The 17,973-nt window shown below is 58.0% G+C and overlaps 1 protein-coding gene across 1 annotated transcript in view; it reads left to right on the forward strand.

Annotated features, from left to right (window-relative positions):
• Positions 1-522: 522 nt before the first annotated feature.
• PAFAH1B2 (platelet activating factor acetylhydrolase 1b catalytic subunit 2) overlaps positions 523-17,973 on the forward strand; it is a 195,512-nt gene continuing 178,061 nt past the window's right edge. The window contains exon 1 of the mRNA XM_068916913.1: positions 523-527. The gene's annotated coding sequence lies outside the window, so the exon portion shown is untranslated. The remainder of the gene's footprint in view (positions 528-17,973) is intronic.

Here is a 17,973-nt window from a genome sequence, read left to right on the forward strand (position 1 = left end):
CTGGGCCTGCAGCACAGCGAGGAGTTTGAAATTCAAAGCAAGGCTAGAAAACAGACCTCTTTGAGGGGAAACGTCCTTTCTGGATTTAGTCTCTCCTTGCTCATGCTTCCTACAAGAACTAAGCATCTTTGATGATAGGCTTTAGCAGGCTCCCAAGAGGCCTCCTCAGAGCTAACTCGTGTAACCTCCCAAACATGCTGCGTAGGTAGGTCTGCTGGGTCAAGATTAAAGTTAGCCTTTGTTGGCTGATCCATAAAAGCGCTCAAAATTGGGCATACCTGCGTCTCCAGCTCTCCAGGGAACCAGCCTGCAGATACAGCCGTTCCCGCCTGCCCTGAACGTGGGAGACGGGTGCCCCGTCGGCTCCGAGGGGGAAGGAGGCTGCCAGAGCACCCTGCCTGCGCAGCCGCCAAGCAAAAAGCTGGAGAAGGGAAAAGGCGAGGAGCAGCGCCCAGCAGCTGGCCCTGGCCGCGGGGGCACGGCTGTTAAACCCCGGCAGCCGGCAGATGGTGCAGGCAGGAGGGAGGACTGACGAGAAGCGCCATTTCCCTGGGAAGTCTGTTTCCTAGGAGAAGTTATTATCCACCACAGGGAAGGAAAAAAAAAAGGGAAAGAAAACGAGGGGAAACTTTCTGACCGATTCAGGAGCACGAGCCCTCTGTAGTCTCAAAGCCCTTTGCAAGAGTGGAAGAGAAGCACAAAGACGTGATGGGGTGCATTCTCTAAATACCCTGTCGTTTCTAGGTGCCCAACCTTAGACTCTCTGGCTGGGATTTTCAAAGCAGCTGAGGGATGCAGAGGCACAATTTCTGCCTTAGTGCAAGAGTCTCAAGGAGTTCAGGCTTTTCAGATTCACAAAGAGAAGGTGATGAGGTGACTTGATCAAAGTCTTTAAATACCTACACAGAGAACAAAAAACTGATAATAGAGGGCTCTTCAGTCTAACAACAAAGGTGTAAAAAACTCAGCGGCTGGAAGCAAAAGCCAGACAAATGCAGACGAGGCATCAGGTGCAGGCTTTACTGTGAGGGTAATTAAACAGCAGAAGCACTTAGCAAGAGGATTCTTATCGCCCGCAAAGCTGTAACCCTAACGGGGCGTTGCTGTAAGGGTCCCCTACTTTAAATAGGGATCTGCTCAGGGAATTTCTCTAGTCTGTTACACAGGATGGACAACTGGAGCGGCTGCTCACTGGCTATATAATTTATCAGAAAAGCTATTCCTTTTAAATTAAGGAAAGCTGGCTACCTAAACCCCATGGGAGGATAAATCTGGAAACCTCTGTCCGCGTGCCTCAAGCCCCAGTAGGAGCTGTGCCGAAAGGTAAGCTAGCGGGGCTGGACAGAGGGGCCTCGCGGGCCAGGGAAGCAGGCATGCTTCTTGGGGCAATGAATCAACCAAGGGCACCACATGCCCCTTGGCTGTGCAGCCTTTGCGTAGAAGAGATCAGTCTGCGTGATTTGTTGTCCTGGGTGTCAACTCGTTCGTTGCATATTCCGGCTCGCTTAACTTTTGGTCTTCTCTGCAGAAGAGAGATACGGGTCTTAGCTGGGAGAGCCGCTGTGGCCCGATTCCAGCTAGCATCTCCAAGGCTGCATTTATCCGGAGCACTGAGCGATTGTGGCACATTTGTCAATGTACATTTAACCATCACAAACAGTAAGTGAACATATACCAAATGTAGTTACTCTCCTAAGTGAAGCTTTGCCATGTAAGAGGCAGTTTGCAAGAGGAGCAAGCATAGTCTGACTCCATTTGCATCGGTAATTTAACAGGGAGACAACAAGCGCTCCAGTCGAGGGGAGACGGGTCCCCTGCGGGGGCTGCTGTACAAGCACAGCGCTACATACCCACCGCTGCCCAGCTCCCTCCCACCCGCCCCGGGCCACCCCTGCCCAGCCAGGCTCACAGGGCTGCTGCCAAGCAAACACCCAAATCCTTAATCTGCTCTCAGCCGTGGCCAGCCTCCCCCCGGCTTACACACAGGGATCAGCGCCCAGGGTACAAGCTGCAAGGGATAAATACAAACTCCTTTTTTCAAAGCATCAAGCAGCTTTTCCAGCCACAGCTAAACCTCTGGCATCAATAGTTGCTAAACACATCATCAGCCACACTTAAAAGAATAAACAGCAACCTTCATTAGGGGACCTAGGCTGGGGCTAGGGCTTTTATTTCTTGCTTTCCTGTTTTTAATGGGTTAGTTATGGCACTTTCAAAATGAATGAACTTGGAGCCCAAAAACCCCAGTTCAATTGTCAGTTATTGCTGGCAGTTTATCAGCATTAACTGATTAGACTCAGAATGATGGATTCCCCTGCCTGAGACTGGTGCTAAAGAGAGGAAAAACCTTCTTTCCCTCAGTTTTCTCTGTCACCAAGCAGTAATTGCTGCCTCTAATTCTCCCCAACTGCTCCCCCCAGCCCCACAGCAGCAACCTCTAACAGCAGCAGCTTTTGTTTTCATCCTCTCGCAATCACAGAGAAATAATAATAAAATAAAATTCAAATGAGAAGGAAGCTCAGCCCCAGCAGAATTTAATTGATGATCATTACGCTTTCGAAGCTAAACTCTTAATTTCATTGTGTTGCACAGAGATGTATTATGGAATTACAGCTGGCCAATTATCTGTCGTGCCTTTGCTTTGCATGCCTTTCGGTTCCTGCCTCCCCTCTAAACATCTGACTTTCCTGTGAGTCAAGGACTGATATAAAAGGGGAAATATTGCCCTTTCTTCACTACCTCTGCAATAGCCTGCACTCATTGAAGACCCAGACAGAAAACAGGCAGGCCTGGGGGCTTCAGCAGTCCTACAGCCAAACTGTCTGTTTCTCCCCAGCTACCACCAAGGAGCAGGGATTAAGGCGAAGGGCAGAGCCGGGCTCTGTGCTCCGTGACCCGGGGTGGCTTTAGGGACCCCGGGCCCAATCCTGCAGGAGCCCCGTGCACGGCCCTTGAGCAGCTGGTTGCAAGACAGCCCCCTTGGAGGACTAAAGGCATCATCCAAGTTTAGCGATAGTGAGCCAGGGCACAGCATACCCTGTGCCAGCCTGCCCCATCTCCAGGGAAGCCTTTGCAAGCAGCCAGCTCAGAGCCAGCTCAAAAGCCATTTGACATTGCCTAACAGATACTAGGTGCAGCATCCCTGTAATCTCATTAAGGGAAACTTCAGGGAGCCTGTTCCTCCAGGCTCTAATAAAGGTTTCACACATTAAATTCCTCCTTGTTTTGTTTCATCTGCCATGAGGATTTTACTACAAGCAGAGCTTCGTCTGCTAGACCGGCGAGAGATTTAAAGGCATCCTCGATGCTACGCACAGACTTGCAGGACTCTCCCATGCTGTCTGGCCCATTTACGACAGCACATCTCTGCCTCCGTCCCGAGGGGCACCACGCCGCCAGCATGCTCCGCACTGCCCCAGCGAGCCCCATGCTTGGCACAGCGACAGTTGCTGGTCAGCTTTATTGTGCACTACTTGGCAATATGAATGAGCATCCACTAGGGAGCAGAACAAGCCAGACAAACTCATCCCATGCAATAGTTCTGCTAGGAGCCCTGCTGTCCAAGCGCTGGAAAGATGCATGCCTTAACCCCACTGTGCAACCAGTTCTTCATGGCTGCTTGCCCAAGGCAAAGCGCTCTTACTTATCCTGCACAGCTCTCTGCTCTGCAGCTCCCCATACGTGCATCTCAAAAAGCTTGGTCCAACCAAACAGCTAATTCAGAAAATAAGAATAAATAGCGGTTGACAACTACTGTAGCATGCCTGTCGTTTCAGGAGTTCAGCAGTAAATGCACCACAAGAACCAAGCACAAAGTTATCTCCTTTACCTTCCAACAGATTTTATTACCAAGCTGGCTTTCTCTTTTATTTTTTCCAGGGCTAAATGGGAAAAATAAAGCCTTTTGCAAAACGTCACTTCAAGAAAAATACATGCCGCCACCAGAGCCTTGCAAAATAAATAAATAAAAAGTGATAAATTCTGGCTGTCTTAAAAAGACAGGCCAGTATTGCTTATCAGCCGCGATTTGACCAGATAGCTGTTTCAGAAAACAGACACCGGTCTTTTTATAATAAATGAAAGCAATAAAGCCAAAGCGCCTCCCCAGAAGGGTAATTAAGAACCACACGGCCTCCGAGCAAGAGGCACGGGCAGGAGCGTGCTCGCCGAGCTGCGGCTCCGCGGAGGCTCCCGGCACAGGCGCCCACGCCAGCCCCCCGCACCGCTGCCCTGCCTCTCCAGGAGAGCTGCTGCTGCGGAGTCCCGACCCCGAGCCAGTCCCACCTCCAAAGGTGGCTCGCGTCGCTGTCCAAAACCTTGCCCAAGGCTCTGTGCCTCCCCAATAAACATCCCCGGAGCTGCTTTTTCTTAGAGGTGTCTACTTTAGACAATTTCCATCACAAGCAGCTGCTTTGCAATTCTTTTGGCTTTATTAAAACTGATTTTCTATTTGCACTGTACAAACTGACCTGATTACATTTCCATTTCTCCCCTAACGAGAAGGGTCTCGCTCTGCTAAGATAAAAGGGATATCAGGGCTGCTCCCCCCGCTGCCCTTCGAGAGCTCTCCTGCGAGGGGGTGCGGGGCGAGACCGACTCGCGCAGAGTTAGCACCACAAGTACCTCCGGTCTGCAGCATCCTGCATCCGTTTCCATGGGGACGAGGCAACAGCGGTCCTCCAGGCCTGGCCCTGCTGTTGCTTGTACAAACAGCAGTCAGGAGCCATGTCAAAGACAGCTTTTGCCTTGCAGAGAACTGGTGGGTCGGGGAAATGCTCGACACCGAGGGTCTCGACAGCCCTGCAACACTTGCCCCAACACAGCTGCTTCGGGTTTCTGTTGCAGGAAGCCAGCTGTGCCCCCAGGGCCATCAGGCACCAAGGCCTCCTCTCCCTGCTGCTGCTCCTAGCCATATTACAACAACATATATGAGCTTTAAACTAGCCTCATACAAGTCCTGCTGGCCCGCCGCAGGGCATGCCACCAGGCTCGTTTCACACAGTGAAAGAAAATGCATCAGGGAACAGAGCGAGACCACCATGAAACCCGTTTCACTTGTGACTTCGCCCACACCTGGAGCCAGATTTCTGGTGACCAATGCCAGCTGCTGCTCAGCTAAGCCCTGGTCAGTGAGCCGCTTTCCAGCCCGCAGCACGCGCATCCCAGTGCTGCCCGCTCCCTCGTCGCATCTGCTCCTCCTCCACGCCAGCGGCGCGTGCTGCCGAAAGCTGTTTTGTAAGCGCTCTGCCAACAAGTCAGGCTGTCACCGCACGGCGATGGGCACTCAGATTTGGCATCAGAGGGCAAGGGCACCATTAAAAAGGTGTTAGTAAATAGGTCGGCTGTTTGTCAATCAGCGGGGGCTGTCGAGGCTTGGACAGGCTGTCAAGCAGCACTATAAATGAAACGAAAAGATAGGGCCAAACACACAGGCCTTGCTGGGCTGCTCCCAGAGCGAGGCCCTCAGAGCCAAGCAAAGGACGGGCCAACGGGGTGCAGGGGACACCCACACTTGACCAGAGCATCTCCCATCAGCAGAAGATCAGACCCCCCACACCACAGCTGGGCACCCTTCTGCAAGCCAGAGCACCCAGGACCTCCGTCCCCACAGGTGGAGGCATCCCTGCCTCCATCCCTATAGGGATTCTGATGGAAATCTCTTGTTGCTTTTTTAATTTTAGATCAAGATTTTTTTTTTTAAATTAGGAAACATCCATTAATCCCCCTCCACTCTACAAGGCTTCATGATTTCTCCTCATCTTCTTCTGCTGCTTCTATCACCAACCTTGTGGGAAACCATTACCAGGAAGAGGCTTTGAAGTACCAATTTTATTAAGATTGATTCCACCTGCTTGTAGTTTTGACAAGTCCAAAGCAAACACATGGGGCCATAGGGAGATTTGGTAATAATTACCATCTTTAATTACTGCTAAAACATCAATTGCTCCTGTTCAATTAGTATCACAGATTCAGGCATGGCAAATTTTGTAGCACAAAATAAGCTGAAAATTGATTTCTGAACACTTAATGCAGATCCAAAATTGCTAACCTGATAAGGGGGCAAGAGAAGAACAAGCACACCGTCAGCGAGGAATTTTGTGCTGATGTAATTGCTTTGGTGGAAGATTAATAACTTGTATACTTACATCTTGTACATCAAGTAGGAGTTACTCATTAGGGGGAGCACAAAGAAGGGGAGAACATGTTAACAAGGACAGAGGCAATTAGACAAGAAATCACAGCAGAAGCACTCGCAGCCCATTGAATCGCAAGCAGCGATGCCGGCTCGCCTGCTGCCAGGCCCAAGGAGCCTGCAGCACAGCAAAGGTCCCCAGCACGGGGTCCTGCCCGCGCTGCCTCTCGTCCCCAGACCCGCAGCTCCTAGGGCAAGCATCCGCTGCAAAGACAGAGGTAGAAAACCTGTTGTGAGGGAGCTGGGGCCAGAATAGCCCAACACTGTCAGGACCGTTTCTTTGCAAAACAGAGGGAAGGCAATTCCCCACCTTCCTGCTATGGACCGCTTTATACTGCCAAAGCACGCTCCGTCCAAACCCAGCCTGCCGGGCAGCGGGAGCCCAGGGGAACACATCATGGCCTACTCAGCTTTAATTAAAACAAACATTTAAATCCGAACCCTTCACTGAAATATCAAGGCTTAGCAAGCAGCAAGTGTTTGCTTCCCAGCCGAGCTGCTGGCTGGTGGAAGGCAAGAGGAGGTATCGCCTCCCAGCCCTTGCAATATCTCATTTGTGTGTTGTTATAGCATGCCGCACAAGCCCATTGCCTTAAATAAGGGCACCTTAGCGCGAGCCTGGATTGCTTTTCTGTTTGCACCTCTCAGCAGCAGCACCTCGGGGCCCCTCGCTGCCCATCTCAGCCAGCCCCAGGCAGAAGCCTCATCCAGCCGCGCACGGAGCCAGCCCGGGGTGGCCACCAGCACCCTCCAGGACGGGGTCCCCGTTGCCCCACCACCTCCCAGCACAGCCCCTCTGCTGGGGAGCCCAGGAGGAGGGTCAGACCTTGATTTATTTTAACTCCTGAAGGGGAAGAGAAAAGGGGTTGGGGAGAAGGGCCGGGCTGCTGGCAAGGCGAGGCGCTGCCCTGCCGAGCTCCCAAGGAGGCAGCTAATTGGCACAGCAGCAGACAGAAGCATTTGCATAACGAAGCAGAGAAAGGATGTTTAGCTCATGTATTTTTTTTCTTTAGCAGGTTTATCTTTAACTTTATTTAGCTTAAGAAGGGCACGTCACTCACACTCTGCTGGTCATTTCTAAAAACATTTCAATTGTGTCTGGGCGAAGCTGTCTTTAGGCCTTAGCGGCTCTCCTACCGGCTCCGCATACTAATAGCGGCACCATTGACACGCCAGCGCTGGAGCCCACTATTAAACTGCCAGCTAGGAAGTTTTCCTTTTGCTATTTTCAGGCATAAGGTCAAGCAGAAAGTCTCCACTTTTTTGTATTGTAAGTAAGGCTTTACTTTTTTTCTTTTTTAAACCCTCCGAGTAACATCTTTTTAGTGAAACATCAAGATTAAAGCTTTGACTCTCCAGAAAGTCTGTAGGCAGAGAGTTTCTGAAGAAGGCTGTTTACGAGCGCTGGATGCAGACTCAAGTAATTTAAACACAGGCTGCCTTTGTTTTTTAAACAATATGAACTACATTTGCTTAATCTTCTCCTAACCTGTCCTTAGTGTATGGATGGAGAAAGTGTTAAAACCCCCATGTGGTTAAGGCCAAGGATCTTCCTGCTTCATACCCTGTAACAGAGGGCACCTCCACGGGGCAGCACCCTCTCCACCCCCAGGGACCCACAGCTTGACACTTTAGCCCATGTACAGCACCTGGGGCCAGGCACAGGAGTCCTAACAGGTCATTTTCCTTTAGGAGGAGACCCCTGCAGTGAGCCAGTCCAGCACAAGGGGGGAAATAGCAAGCGTATTCCAAAAAGCTGCACGCAGCATCTCTCCCGACACCCCAAACCGACGTTTTTCCCAAGCCCTTGTGACAAACGCAGGGCAAACACCTAGAAGACATGCAGAGGGTGCAGTTGCCTGTTTGCTAGCAGCATTTCATGCCTTTTCATCTGCACTGCCTGCCATCTCCCCTCCTGCACAGCTCCACCTCCCACGCCAACCAGCGGCTTAAAAGAAGACGCTCAGCACAAGCGTTGCAAGCCAGAAATCCGGCGCGTGCCTTCACACGTGTCACAGGAGGCCAGAGAGCCTGTTGGAGCCCGTCACTGGGCCCCCACCGCACAGCTCCCTTTCCTCAGCACCCCACTGCTTGCACCTTGCTCTCTTTTCTAGCCACTGGCACCTCACAAACAGCGAAGGTGCAGAGCCCCAGGGTGCAGGCACAGTGACAGAGGGCTCACAGGGAAACGCTCTGCTCCAGCCAGACCACAGCACCATCCCACCAGCCATCGTGCACTCAGGCAGCCCCATGCCATTCAGACCCTTCAACACCAAGCCAAGCAGCAGCAGTTCTGGTCTCTTCGGTGGAAGAAGCCCACCTGGGGCCACCCACAGGAGCACAGACACTGCACATGGCATTTCTCAGCCTCAAACTTGCAGAGACCTTCTGCAGCACAACAAGAGGCAGCCCTCACCACACCAGGGCTTCATGTCCCCTCTGCCAAAACCTACACGTTTCCTCAGCAAAGCATACAACACAAAACCCCACAGGGCCAGGGAGAAACTTGCCTGGGGGCTTCCAAAGTCAGAGCTCAGCACCATCCACCCGCAGAGCAGCAGGCCAGCATCCCATCTCAGCAGCACCCAGCAGCCCTGGAGGGACCTGGGGCCAGCCCCTCTTTCAAGGCTGCTGGTGCGCCCCGTTGCCCGCAGGTGCGGGCGCTGATGGGCAGGCTCCGGGCACCTGGGGGCCCTCCGCCCCTCGCCCGGTGGGCTGCCTGATCACAGCCGCCTGCCCGCGCCCACCCGAGCTGCAGAGAGGGCTCCAAACTAATTAGCACATGCACAGCCACTCATTACTATTAGTACTGTGACATTATTAATTTCCTCACCTCTCATCTGCAGTAGCTTTTCAGCGACTGTTTCCGTCACTGCATTTCAATCTGCTTTCCTATCGGGAGATGGGAATGAAAGCCCGGCGTTTCTGCCGGGGTCCCGCTGCCCTCTCCCTCCCTCCGGCGGCTCCCCTGCACCCCATCACCCCTAACCCGGACGTGCCCAGCCGGGCTTGCTCGCCGCCTTCCCGGCGGGGCCGGGCAGCGGAGCTGAGGGCCACCGCAGACAGCTTATTGCACACGCGCTTTGTGCCGCGGCGCTGCCCGGGGCCGCGGCCGAGCAGGGCAGGGGTGTGCTGCCTGAGATGTATTTGCTGGGAGTCATTAGCTACTCTCGGCGATCAATCTGTTACCATAAACTTAAGCTTCCATATTCTTTCATTTTAAATGAATTTTCATACCGTACTTCCAAACGAGCTCTGCCTCCAGTCAGCTCCCATTTATCTAATAACGCTATGCAAATATTTTGTTATATTTCAATGAAATACGTCGAAAACTATTACCCGCTGCGTTATCTCAGCATCAGCAGGAGGGCTCCTGTCCCCGCCGCCGGCAGGCTGTCGCTCACGACGCCCGGAGTCGCAGGGGGACGAAGGGTCCCCCACCCCGCTTTCGCGGAGGAGTGCTGCCTTGCCCACCTCAGGCGCCCCTCCGCCGGGACCTCGGGCCGTGCCGCGTCCCCCCGGCCCTGCCGCGCAGCCCCTCGGCTGCCGAGCGGGATTTTGCTGTGCAAAACGTAGCATCGAAGTGCGCGCCCGGGAAATGCCTTCACGAAGCCCGCCGGCTCTGGTAGAGGAGGCTCGTCCTTCTCTCCGTGTTCGCAGGTGGAAGTGCTCCTGTTTGCTGCTACCGCAGAGGCAGAAAGGGGAGTTTCAAAAAGAAAAAAATAACCAAAACCCCAGGCACCAGCCTGTCCCATTCGCTTCGCCCAGCACCTCAGGTGGATGCTACGAGCCTGGATAGCTTCATGGACACACAGGCCTATTTATTATACAGCCTTCGCACACACGATAAAATCCATCCTCCCTTTTCCCTGGCTACCAGAAAACCCCAAATCCCACTGCGGTATCAGTGTTGTTTATCCCTGGATTAGCACAAGACATAACTGCAGCCTTATGGCCTCATTAAAAGAGAAAAAGAAATATCTGCGTGCGAAGAGGAGGTGACATGGAAAGCAGCTGGGAAGGGAAGATAGCTAATTTTGTACGCCCGGAGGTTTCACGCGTAGAGGCACCGTCTTCATCTCCAAACCCTTCAGCCGAGCGCTCTGCCTCTCCACGTCTCTTCCCCCCACCCCGTAGCGGTGGAGCACGCGGGCAAGGGACGAGGGACGGTGCAGCCTCCGCCTCCGCCCGCGCTCCACGCCAGCACCCGGAGCGAGTCCCGGGAAGGAAAGGAAAAAAGGGAGAAACCAGAGCAGCCTTACAGCTGAGAGCGGGGTAGCTCTCGGGCGCCTCCCGGCTCCGCAGCGCGTCCCCGCGCGTAACCTGCCCCTGCCTCCCCGAGGGCTCCTCGGCGCCGCCGGGGCCCGCGCCGCCCCGCCGCCCTTCTCCGCCTGCCCCTGCCCTCCGCCTGCTATTGCCCAGGGACGCTGAGCGCCGCCCCGACACGCTTCCCCTTCCCCCCCCCTTCGGAACGGGCTCTGCAGACTGTTTTTTAGAAGCACTTTTATATTTTTAATTGGTATTCTGCAAACTTGGAGCCTTCCCTAAGGAGCCAGGATGTTTGCCTTCAAAAAGCCTTTTCTTTTCTTTTCTTTTCTTTTCTTTTCTTTTTTAGCCAATTTTTTTAGAGTACAAATTTTCCTGGCGTGGATGAATGAGCTGCCACGTGCCCCGCGCGACCTGCCCGCGGACGAGGCTGCTTCTCGGAGTTTGAAGCGATGCGCTGCGCGGCAGAGAAGACGGGCCCCCGAAAGGCGCCCGCTCTGCGCCGCCAGCACCGCCGCCTCGCGCCCTCGCCTCGCCGGCGCGACAGCCCGCCGCCGTCCCGCCGCCCGGCCGGCCGCGGGGGTCCTGCCGCCGGCCGCCCCGAGCCCCGGCCCCGGCCCCGAGCCCAGCCTCTGCCCGGCTTCGCCTCTCATGCCTCGTACCAAATTAAATAAGTGCACCTCCCTTTTTATCTTCCGTTTGACAGTAACGCATTGCAAATGCAGCCAGTTCTGACATCCTAATATTCAGAGTTGCATCCCTCGGGATAAACACGTCATCTGTCATCTGCGCAAATGACATGTACCGGGACAGGGCAGAGCCGGCAAAGGGAGCGGACGCACGCAGGCGGCCGGCGCGGAGCGCAGAGCTGCAGCGGGGCGCCGAGCTGCAGCCGCTGCCGCCTCTCTGCCCCTCCGCCCTGCGGCGGCGGCTTCAGCCGCGCTTCCCGCTGCCGCCACTGCTGCTGCTGCTGCTGCTGCTGCCGCCGCTGCTGCTGCTACTGCTGCTACTGCTACTGCTGCTGATGATGATGATGCTGCTACTGCTGCTGCTGCTGCTGCCGCCACCGCTGCTGCTGCTGCTGCTGCTGCTGCTGCTGGTGCCGCTGGGGCGGTTCGGAGCAGGGGAAGCAGAGATGCTCCCAGCCCGCAGCTCCGACCGGGGGGACGGTGGCGGGGGGTGGCTCCCCGCGCTGCCCCCGGCCGTGGCCTCGGCTTTGCACGTCGCTGGGGGCCGGAGGGGCTGGCAGGCGCCCCAAAGGCCAGCGCAGCCTTTAAGCAGCGCGGCCGTCCGACAAGCGCTGCCGGCAGGCGTGTGTCGCCAGGCTAATTGCATCAGGGGAGACCGCAAACGGCTAATTTCCGTTCAGTAACGAGCTCCGATCTGTTTTCACGGCGCTCATGCTCGCAAAACCCGAGCGACGGCCAAACGCCTGGCGGGATGCTGCGGCGCGCGGCGCTGAAGGTGTGAGCAAAGCCGGGTCGGGGGACGCTTCCGCCCTGAGTCGGGGCAGGATTACGAGCCGGGGCCGGCGCAGAAGCCATTCGGAGGAGTCCTTCGGGCCCACCGCGCTCCGACAGAAAGCTCGCACCCGTTTCGCTCGTTTTCCGCTTTTGCCACCCAAAACACTAGTGGCAAAAGAGGCGGAGTGCCTCGGAGGCAGGCACCAAAACCCCGGCGCTGCACGTGCAGCCGCTGCAAGCGGGCACATCCTGCCCCGCGCTGCAGACGCTGCCCGGCCGGCAGAGCCGTGGCAGTATCGAAGTGCCGGGACGCCCCGCGGCGCAGGGCCGCGGGCGCTTGGTCCCGCTTTCTGCGGAGCCGGCTGGCGGGCTGTCCCCGCGGCCCCTCTCGCAGACAGGCCTTAAGCTGCCCATTAAGTCCCTGATCAGGGAGAATTTTCCTTGTAGCTTTCTCGGTGTGGGATTTTTTTATTTTTTTTTTAAACCTTAATTCCCGTTCTATCCGCTCGCCATCGCTTCCCATGAAGAGGTTCACGCGGCTTAGGCGCTATCAAAAAAATCAATCGATTATTTTGCTATATGTTTAAGGAATGAAAGTGGAGCTTTAAAAAAAAATCCTTTGAGCAAGCAGGACGAAGCCGCGGCCCAGGGCTGAGCGTGGCGCAGACGCAGGCTCTTCTATTTTCCTTCCCAACCGCTGCTCTCCTGTGCCGGCTCGGCAGAGGAAGTTGATTGCTGGGCGTTATTTCGCGGAAGGCCGCGGCCGAGTCCCGCCTGGCGCAGCGCGTCCGGGAGCCGAGCGCCTGGCGCTGCAAGCACGGGGTCCCTGCGGCCCCCCCGGCCGGCCCGCCGCGCGCCAGGGCCGGTGCCGTGCCCCGCTGCGCCGCCCGCACCCCAAACCCCGGCAGATGTGCCTCTTTCCCCCCGACTGCCACCTGCTCGCCCCGGGATTTCTCCGGCAGGCCAGCTCGCCCCCAGGAAGGAAAAGCTCTCCCTCTTCGCGTGTGTTTTTCCTGCACGGGTCCGACCTCCCCCCAGAAACGCGCTTTGCTGGAAAGGCCCTTTTGCAAATGCTTGCTGCCGCGGGCGCTTCCGGGGCGTCGGGTTTTCGGGCGGCGTGGCGCCCGGGGACGCGGCGCTCCGGCTGCCTCCGGGGCCGTCAGCTCGGCAGGACCAGGCACGCGAGGCCCGGCTGCGTTAGCGCCCGGCGAAACGGCGTTTCTCCCACCTTCTTCTCGCTCCTCCTTCTTCCGCCTGGGAGGGAGGCGAGCCGCCGTCTGGGTTGTTAAGCCGCATCCCCCCGCCAAGCGATGCCGCCCGCGCTGCCGCGAGGAGCGGGCGCCCTTTGGGGAGGTCAGCCTTGCTTCCTGGCCTGCGCCGGCAGCAGTTTACTCTGCTTGCCGCATCTGCGCGCCGTGCCGGGCTCCTCTGGACGCGTGGCTGGTGCCCAGCGACGGCAACGGGCGCCCCTCTGCCCCGGCGCAAAGCAGCAGCCTCCGTCCGGCGGGGCAGCGAGGAGCCGAGGAGGCAAACGGGGAGCCCCTTGGCTCGGCACGGCCTCGGCACCGCCGCCCCTGCGGCCGGGGGCAGCGCCCGGGGTCTTTCCCTCCCTTGCAAAGCCGTATCCAGCCCAGGGAATAAAAGGCAGGTCTCTCCAAACGCAGGCTCGGTGTCCTGCCAGGCAGGGAAGCGGTCGCCGAGCTCTCCTTGCCCCTCATCCGTCCGGTCCGGCGCGGGGTGCCAGGCAGAGCCAGGCTCACCTCCAGCTGTACGTAGGCAGCTTGGTGCTGAGCGGCGTGGAGGCGCTGCGGGCCGGGGCGCTTCGCGGGGGCCCTCTCGGCTGAGATTGCAACCTCGGCATTTAATGCAAATCGCAGGTCCTTCCATCCCCGCCCTGCTTCCCCTCCCACCTTTCCCTCCCCCATTATTTGCTAATTTTAGAGGGGGAAAGTTTGCAAGCTGCTTGGAGGTTTTATATTAAAATCTGTGAGGTAGGAAGAAAGAGGATTGGTGCCCATGAATATTCTGTAGGAGGAGATGGATTAGTGTCTGAGACGTATCTGAAGGGATTTGCAAGGGAATTATTTATGGTGGTAACAAGTAAGCACTCATTTAGCTTATATTATACATTATACAAACAAGGCGTTGAGCTCTGGAAGTTAAGGCAGTAATGCCACTCTAAATTAAATTCATCAGTGCCTCAATTAAGATCTATATTTAGTTCTTAATTAACGGGAGTGGAGGTGGGGGGGGGAGTAGCTGTTGCAGGGGGAGCGATTCTGGGCCGCGATAAACGCGCAGGCGGCGCTCGGCAGGGCCGGGGAAGCCGGGCTCTGCTCCCCGCGGCACCCTCGCCGCCGGCGGGAAGCCCCGGCCCTGCAGCCGGGTGCCGCGGGCGCCGGCGCCAACCAGGCTTGCCCGGCAGGCAGATGCGGGAACATCACAATAAGCATGGAAAAGCAACGTCTTTCCCCGTCCCCGTCCCCGATTCTGCGCTTTGAGGGATAATTTGCGGACGAGCACGGGAGGCAGAGGAAAGGCGCACCGCGAGTTGCAGAGCAGCGCTGCGAAGGCAGCCCCGTCCGGCGCGCCCGGATCGTTTCAGCCCCGCAAGGGCCGAGGCGGGACCGGGCCGCCGGCAGGGAGCCCCCGGGCAGGAGGCCTCCCGAAGCGGCCGCTGGCGCCCCCGGGGTCGCCCTGGCCGGGGAGCCGGCCCCGTCCCTCCGCAGGACGAAAGCACCGTGCCGCCAAACCCCTCCAACGGAGCACGTGCAATTTGGGCCTTTCTCTTTTCGGGCAAAAAACCAGGGCACCGCTGGCAGAAACCGCCCGCCTTGCTGCAGGCAAGGCAGGGCCCAGGGGAGAGGAAAGTTCTCGAGGAGAAAGTTAACTTGGCAGCAAGGGGGCTATCAAAGCGGCGGAGCACGCCGCCTTCTTCTCCTGCCTGCCTTGCACCCGCCTAATCAGTGGCTACAGCGCGCAGCTTTGATCCCAGAAATCAAACCCCCCGTCTGATGGGTGACTTGATGGTATGCTAATCCGAGCTGATTGAGCTGAGATAATTACACTTCATCCAGGTTTCCTGGGAGTTTTGAATAAATATTGATGCACAGCTGTCCCCCCGCTCAGGTGCGGCGCAGAGCTCTCGGCGGGCAACGCCTTCGGGCGGTCTGGGGGAGCCGCTCGCCGCTCGGCAAACCGCGGGGAGAGCAGCGCGCCGGCTGCCGGGCCGCGGCGTTCCCGCAGCCCGCCCGCCCTTCCTGCAGCCCCCCAGCCGAACTCGGCAGGCGCGAGGGCTGCGAAGGGGCAGCGATGCCCTCCTGCAGGCCCCCCGGCACGCGCCTGCTCTTCCTCGGGGCTCTGCCAGCTGCCAGCGCCCCTGCGCCGCCACGGCAGCCCGCTGGCGCCCCTGCCTGCGGCTGCGGCGAGGCACAAGCCGGCCGGCCGGCTGCCCTTGCACACGTCTGCAAATTCAGGGCTCAATTTCTTCCAGCCTTCATAGCCTGGGCGCGTGTGCTACGAACACAGGGAACAACTTACAAGCATCAGCCTCTCGACTGGCCGGTGACGGGGCATTTCACAGACCCGCGGACAGGCTGGGGCTGGCCGGGACCTCCGGAGAGCCCCTGGCCCGAGCCCCGGCTCCGGGGGGTCTCCAGGAGCCGGCTGCCCAGGCCCCGTCCGGGCGGCCTCGGCGCAGCCCCAAGGATGGAGGGGCCGCAGCGTGGCCCCGCGCCGGCTGCGCCTCGGCCCCTGGCCCGGCAGCGCGGGGCTCCCCCAAGGGCAGCCTCGGGTCCCCGGGCCACAGCGTCCCGCTGAGAGCGCCTCTTGCTCGGCGGACAAGGAAGAGCAGTGGGTGGCCCAAGCCCGGGAGCGCTGGGCGCTGTTCTGCTCCTTCCTCCCGTCCCAGGTGACGTGTGGGTAAAATAAATAAGCACAGATCTGCATGAATAAATTTGCGCTCTGAAGCCAAGCGCCGCATTTCGCCCCGGCCGACGGGGTGCTCCCCGCCAGCAGCCCCGCCGGGCCAGGCGCCCGCCGCCGCCGCCGCAGCGCTCCGGCGAGGCTCAGCCCGCGGCCGCAGCCCCGGCACCGGCAGCAAGGAGCCGCGCGGGGCTGCACGAGGGGACCGTGCCGCGGGGGCCGGCAGCGAGCGGGATGCAAGGAAACAAGCTAATCAAATTATGCCTTCCCAAGAACCGTTTATAAGCTCTGCTCATTCTTTAATCTTAATTAGAAATCTTAGCAGCTCCTGCCGGCTCTGTAATCAAGGTGTGAACGCGGCTGACCCCCGTCGCGCTAACCTTGAGAGTCTAGAGCGGGTATTTGGGGGGAGCGGGGAAGAGCCCGCTCGGCGCAGCCGGTTGCGGCGAGGAAGCCTGGGGGGAAGGAGCCCGAGAGCAGCGGACCAGCCGCGCGGCAGCGACGACTGCTATGCCTGAGCTCTAATTAAACACAGCCTTCGCCGACGATTCCACGAGCCCCTAATAATCGCTCTCGTTTGGCTCGATAACATTCGCTGTTTGCAAATACGCGCTATTCCCTTAGGCTTGGCGCAGGGGCGGGAGGTGAGAGCTGGCGCTGGGGAAGGAGGGGTGCATCAAGGCGCACAGGGGTGCACCGCACGGCAGCGGGTCGGTCCCCGGCCCGGTTGCGCCGTGCGGCTGCGCGGCAGCTCTGCCGGCGCCGCAGGGAGCTCCCGCCTGGCGCAGGCGACCGCCCCTGGGAAGGCAGCGAGCGCAGACGCAGCCCAAAGCCCCGCGCTCCTTGGGAAATCGAGAGCCGGCCAGGCGCTCCCCGGTAAGTATGACATGCTGTATACAGGCCCTCTGCAAACACAATCATCTTCTGCGTTATTAATGGGCAACGTTCGCTGCCTCTTCATTAGTGCTGAGTATAAACAGAAAATCGTTTACTTACTGCAGATTCCAGCTTGAGCTAAGCAAATTTAGACAGGGATAGTCAAACACGGAGTTTGTTGTCTGGCTAATTGTGATCACAGTGTAAAGTTTAGAGGCGGCGGAGCTGACAGCCCCCAGCAGAGGCTGAAGCCCGGCTCCTGCTCCTTCGGCTCGCCCGGAGCGCGGCAGGCTGCCGCGGCGCGAGGACCGCTAGGGCGCTTTCCCCCTTAAAGTGTCTGTTCCCGAGCAGAGCGCCGGTGCTTCCCGTCGGGTGCCCCGCTCCCCAAAGCGTCCCCCAGACCCTGCGGAGGGGCCGCGGGGCTCTCGCCCCCTTTGCAGCATGCAGGCAGGGCGCGTGTTGCTGCTGCCGCCGGGGGTTTCGCGCGCTGCGGAGCGCTGCGCGTTCCCAGCCCGCCCCGCACGCATTGCATGCATGCAACGGCCACAGTTTATTACAAGAGTAAATAAATACCGAGCCGCATGCAGAAGAAGAGCTGCCTGGCTGCGCTTTGCCAGGCGGGGAAGGAGGGCTAGCGGGGCGATAGCCAAACTGGCGGCAGGTGAGGCCACGAGGGGCTGGGAAGCGTCCCAGCCCGGCGGCAGTGATTTCCGTGCGAAATGTGGCCTTCCGACAACCGGCCGAAACCCCTCGCCGGGAGCATCTGAGAACAGACGCCAGGCTTTTCCCCGGAGGGCTTCACCCGGCTGGCCCACAAACAGCCTCCCTGCTACTCCCTGCAGCTCGTTAGGTCGGAGCAGGAGCGTCCTGGCGCTGCTCTCCGCGGCAGGGGCCGCGGGCACGGGCAGCAGCTCCGCGGCCGGACGGCGCTGCAGCCGAGGCGGTCCCCAGCTCCGCAGCACCCCGCGCCCGCTCTCGGCCGCCCCAGCGCAGGCACCTGGGCTCGTGTCTGAATTGTTAACATTTCTTTGGAGCTCAGGGATAAGCAAAGCAGTGGTAATAAATAAGAGAAGCACCATCCCAGGCATTACTCGTGCAATTTGCAGCTATTTAATAACCTCTTTGCGACTTTAAGCACTGCAGCCAACAGAGCTTCCCTCCAAGGGAAAAACTACGCGGCATTGCATCCTGGGTACTGCCATGCATAACTGCTAATAAGCAATAAAGACAGAGTTTTAGCCGTAATTAAAG

Source organism: Struthio camelus, chromosome 22 (genome assembly GCF_040807025.1).
Source record: "Struthio camelus isolate bStrCam1 chromosome 22, bStrCam1.hap1, whole genome shotgun sequence".
Lineage (NCBI taxonomy): Eukaryota > Metazoa > Chordata > Aves > Struthioniformes > Struthionidae > Struthio > Struthio camelus.